Genomic DNA, 6000 nt, shown 5'->3' on the forward strand with positions numbered 1-6000 from the left:
AACCATTTTTGTGAATTTGGGCCTTTTTAATAGCTACATGTACCATGGTTGTAATTTTGAAGTATAACCTTCTCTAGCTATCCTCATTTTTCACAGCCCTACGACCTTTCTTATTTTTGTTACATCAGGATCCTATTTCCGTAAACCTAATCTGAATTGAGTTGAATTGAATTCATTAGATCATTCATTACTGGCATCTGCCAATATTTTGTTTGAAACCCCCCAAAATAGTACAAAACCATTTTACAATATGGGGAATACAAGCAAACAAACAAAAACATAACAGTATTTCTTCAATGTAATACTTCTAATAAGAGACATTGTCTTTGCAAGTTTTATTAAACATTGCATTTGAGTTGCATGTCTATGTTTTGTAAGGTATTTAATTTTACGAAATTCAGTTTGCTGAAAGTATTGATTCTTCCCATGTAGACAGTTTGGACCAAGGTTTTGTTTTGTTTAATTGGATATTGTAATGGTGCTATGAGTAATTATTGAAATTTGTATTTTTTCTTTTTGTTTGTTACAGATTGTTTTTCAAAATTTATGCATATGTGATTTCATAGCATTTGTGCTTTATTTGTTAAGTAGAAACATGAAATATTTTGATATGTGTAAAGTAATAGATATTGATTTTTTTTTCTTTTTTCCCATCTTGAATTTAATGAATTTGACCCCCTCCCATGCCCTTTTGATGTTGTGTGTTTGAATAGTTTGTGGGAAATATCAGGTATTGATGGTTTGATATAAACAAGATTTAATAGGTGACTCTGCCGAAGTATCATTTTTGGGGGACCGCATACCTTCAACTAAGTATGTAACACATGTTTTGCATAATTTGGACTAAAACCATATTACTTATGAAATGACAACTTATGCAAGTTTACCTGTATTTCTAATTTGTTGTTGATCTACCTGGGGTGAAAACGTATCAATAACATAATAATTTGCTCTAAATTGATATTTGCAGTCGATATTAAGATTATTCTTTGCAAATTCTATGGTAATACAAGAATTAGGTACTGACAGTACCCAATATCAAGTTTGACACTGCACAAGTTGACCAAAGGTTGGCGCTGTGCAATATATATATGTATATGTATATATACACCTTACTACATAGTGCTACCAGACAGCATGGCTCTTATAGATTACATGTGGAGCTTTATTGTAGTCCTACATTAACAAGATCTTGTGTGTGAATCTATCAGTGCTGCAAGTGGTGTAGTCATGACAAAACTAAAGGCCTGGTCACACCGCCCGAGCGTTGTTGGAGCGGTCGTGGAGCGGAGAGTAAAAAAATCATCACCGCTCACTATCGTTCACCACCACCGTTTAACCACAGTTGGCCTCCGTTAAGGCAACGCTGAATATGCTCGGCCACCGCTGATGGTCCCTCCTACGGCTCTGAAAGTTTTGAGCTGCTCAAAATATTGGGAAATTTTCCGCTCCAGCAAAGTTGACTATCGCTCTAACAACGCCTAGTCAAAGTTTGGGTCCGCTAGGCCAACGCAGAAATCTTGAACGTTGGACAACCGCTGCTTCGACGCGTTGCCCGGCTGGTGATTAAATGGTTCACAATCTTTGGTAGAGCGGTTGTGAGTATTTTCTGAACAGACACATGATTGCTTGAACACTGGAAAGGCAACGCCCATGTTTTCGATTATTCCCCAATTTTGTGAGCTGTGACGAGCGTTGTCGAAATTCGACCCTCTCCCTACCGCTCCAACAACGCTCGGACGGTGTGACCAGGCCTTAAAGGGGCGTGTTTCACAAAGTTATATTTGACTTCATGTGCAAGTTACCCAATAGCAAGTTTGACAGATAAGGGGAGTTTTTCACAAAGATTTAAGTATGACTCGAGTCGCACTTAAACACTGACGCGCACATGCTATGTAATGCGCAATCTGATTGATGGATACGAGGTAGTGCGCGTCCCGTGCGCATGATCTGACCAATGTGGTGATGTCTTCTATACCGTATACAACTTGGAATTTAAGTAGGACTCTAAGTTGCACTTAAATCTTTGTCAAACACCCCCTTGTCCTCCATGACATAAAACTTAGTGATTGATCCTAGTGCAGATTGATCATAAACAATAATCGATGCAGTCTATCATAGTAGCCAATTGCATTATTTATCACTAAGCTTTTTGTTACGCGTCCAACTTATCTCAATGATGCGCTATGTATAATGCACAATAATTTTTCATATGACTGAGTGTCAAACTTTCTCTGTACAATTTCCTCATTTTTTTTCCAGATGTTCTTTCGTTGTTTTTGTGACTGATAGATTTTGCCGTTTTTTAATACATTTTTGAAAGTCAAATGAGAGATGTTGTGTTTAAAATCTGAACTGATACAAGACTAGCATCAGCTCATTTTAATGATGCTGCATAAAAAACTCAGTATTACTGTTAGACTAAGTCATGTCTACACTATAGACTTTGTAGTAGAACATTCATGCATGCAACATAAAATTGGCATGTTGGCATATTTTCACACAATCACAGAATAGTGGCCTGGTTCGATGAATCTGCTTCTAGAGTGTTATATCGAGTCCAAAAATGTCTCCTCCATTTGTAATTGCGCACCATTCTATTTATTTCTTAATCTGTGGTTTATATTGTTATGGGAAGTCCTTTTCATTATTTCTTCTAAAGCACTTCCTGCTTCTTGTTCATTCATGTCCATGAAATACAATGTTGATTTGGCAGATTTGTAACCATAAGATAAGGGCTAACTTTGTTTAGGAGGATTTGAATAAGGCTACAAATCTTGGACTTGTATTTTTTTTTTTCAGTCTTGCCTCAATATTTAATAAAAGCAGAGAACTTAGAAAAATTGTTAACAGCAAGAATGATCTCGACTGGAGTAAATTCTAAATAGCGCATCGTTTTACTGATCGCGCCACCTCAGTCAAGTTGATTGATGCGTTGGAAATTACGCTATATTCATGAGGCATAGTCTGACTAAATAAACCTTATGGCCCGTATTCTGAAATCGGGTTTAATGTAAACTCTGGTTTGAAGTTGTGGTTTAACTATGGAAAGCAAATTGTTACATAAATCTGTAACAGTAGAGGTTCAATGTATCTTCTCATTTGCCCAAAACACTATTAACTGGGAAGCATACACTGTAAGTATGACAGTTGTCTTCACCATTAAATAATTAATAAACAGCACAGTAAACATGAGAAGCATTCACTGTAAACAAAATTTTGAAACGTTTGACTTCCCATGATTTCAGCACAGAATTAGATCGATCAGTCCAAGTTAAACCCGACTTCAGAAGACAGGCTTTTGGGTACCGAGTCTGCCGAATCAACACCAAAATCCATGTTGTCTTAATAATTATACTTGCTTATATAGCGCTTAATACTTTGTCAGAAGTCTCTAAGCGCTCTACAGTATATGCAGCATAATTACCCTGACTTTAGCAGTGGAGCTGTTACGTGTGCTGCATTTCAAGGAATAAATTCCTGCCAGGTATCCATTTACCTCACCTGGGTTGAGTGCAGCACTCTGTGGATCAATTTCTTGCTGAAGGAAATTACGCCATGGTTGGGATTCGAACCCACGCCCCTCTGTTTCAAAGTCTTAACCGTGAAATACATGTTTATATATGTAAAGAGAATAGGGGTCACTTTGTGAACCTGATTTTCAGCACCCTCATCAGTATTATGTAACGATATGAAACAAATTTGATGTAAATGATACAGGAGCATGCTGACCAGTTAAGTTGTAACGAATGAATCCCTGATGTACATTGAAATCCCATCATAGAAGTACACATGTATAGATTATTTGATGCACACAGCTATCAACTAGGTTTTGCCAATATAATTATGGTTATATGTAGGTGAGAGAAATATACATTTTAGATGATTATGGTGCTTTAGAGTCGAATAAAAGGTGGTGTGAAAAGCTACTCCAACCCCTTCCAACATTTGATATTTCTAATGAATGGATTGATTCTTTCCTGAATCCGCGTTGCTGCCCCTCTAGCACAAATGTATGATGACAAACACAATCATTTAATCATCATTTTGCCTGTCATTTTCAGTCATGCTTTTATACATTCTGTAACCATTGTAAAGTACATATTTTACATACTTGACAACTGCTACATTACATTTACCGCAACAGTTGAAAAACTATCCTGTATGTATACTTTTATGTACGAATGATCGTACGTGTATATGTGTCCACATTTTACTCCAAATTTGTTTACAGTTTAATACATTTTACCACTTTATCAGATATGCTGCATTTTTGGGGACTGTAATAAGAAATTTCACTCATCCTGCAAGTAATTCCAGGTCTCTTTCCCATTTTTACAATTTTCTCTTGTGTTCTTCATTTTATATTTTGTGATACATATTTCTTAATGCCATTGAATGTTTTAGTTAATTCCATTTGCTTAAGGCTTGTTTATATGGATGAAAATAATTCTTAATGTTGGTATATTGCTATGTATTTACATAAAGAATGCGCCAACTAGGTTATTGTACTGAATGAATCAGGTTTCTTTTTAACCCAATCTAGGCTGGGGTGGGGGGGGGCCTCAACGAATCGCGCGATATTTTTTTTGACCGCGCCACTCGCTGACTTTTTACTTTCAAGACTTGCGCAACTTTTGAGACCAATTTTTGTGTCAGCCGGGTACGTTGTCACGACATAACGCAACATGTAAGTGCATGTGAGACCAAAAATTGCTCAAAAATGTGGTTTTGTGTACAAAGTCAATGCAAATTGTGTTTTCAACCAAAATTCATAAATGTATGATTATTTTTAGTTTTGCTGGTCTAAATGTATTTTATGCTTTTTATGATCTTAGAAGAGTCCCCAACAAATTTCATTAAAAACAATGAAAAACAAATGGTCAAAAAACAAAGAAATACATAAGAAATTGCAAAAAACAATATCATACATGAGAAAATGATTTGATATCGCAATTTTTTTCACGTACACTTGCTACAAACACCACAAAGGGTTACTATACCAAAGAATTAGTACATTTAGGGCTTTATTTATGGAGTTAGAGGAAAGAGTATTCTTTTGCATACTAATTGTGCATAAATTAGCATAATCACTTAATAGCGATTAGCATGAAATTATTTACTATACAATTTTGTAGATTACGTCCCAGGCAACCCGCGTGTCAATTTTTGGCGCGATCGCGCGGTCGACGGTTGAGATCTCAAGGGGGGGGGCTGGGCCCCCCCTGGCCATATGAACTACCAAGATACCCCGGCCTAGATAGGGTTAAAATCATTAGATCAATGGTGAATCATTGGAGGATAGGATTTTCATTTGCTCAGTTGGGTCTAATCTAACAATTATACTAATAATAAACATTAATTTGTATAGCGCAACTTTTATATCCATATATTTAGTTGTGGTTGTGTTGTTAAACTGATCTAGTAATTCAATTTTTTTTAGATTCCCCTTAAACAATTGTTATGCATTTACCTTAATGTACTTTTATCAAGTTTAAGAGGTGAGTCAATATTCTACATATCTGTAAAATAAATTTACTTCATAGTATTATCAACATTCTACCTTGTCATAAATCTCATCTACTGCCATAATGAATCAAATATTTTGTTACTTGAATTTAGATTTGATGTGCACATTTTAAACAAAATTATTGACGTAAATATTAGTGGATGTTTGTATTGGAATTGTGATCAAATTACCAATCTGAACCTTGATGATAAACTTCTATGTATACATGAGTAAAATGAATGTTGTTCAAATTTTGTGCTCAGGGGGCCGTTTCATAAAGCTGTTCGCAAGTTAAGAGCGACTTTAAGAATGACTGGTGAGCCTATCTTACACGCCTAACCATCGCTTATGGTGTATACCATATACATGTACCAAAAGAAAGGATCACCAGTCATTCTTAAAGTCGCTCTTATGACCAGCTTTATGAAACACCTACCTGATATCATTCTCTTTCTGTATAGTGTTACATTGTAATAGCAGGATAGAAGAAC

The sequence above is a fragment of the Lytechinus variegatus genome, chromosome 11 (assembly GCF_018143015.1).
Source record: "Lytechinus variegatus isolate NC3 chromosome 11, Lvar_3.0, whole genome shotgun sequence".
Taxonomy (NCBI): domain Eukaryota; kingdom Metazoa; phylum Echinodermata; class Echinoidea; order Temnopleuroida; family Toxopneustidae; genus Lytechinus; species Lytechinus variegatus.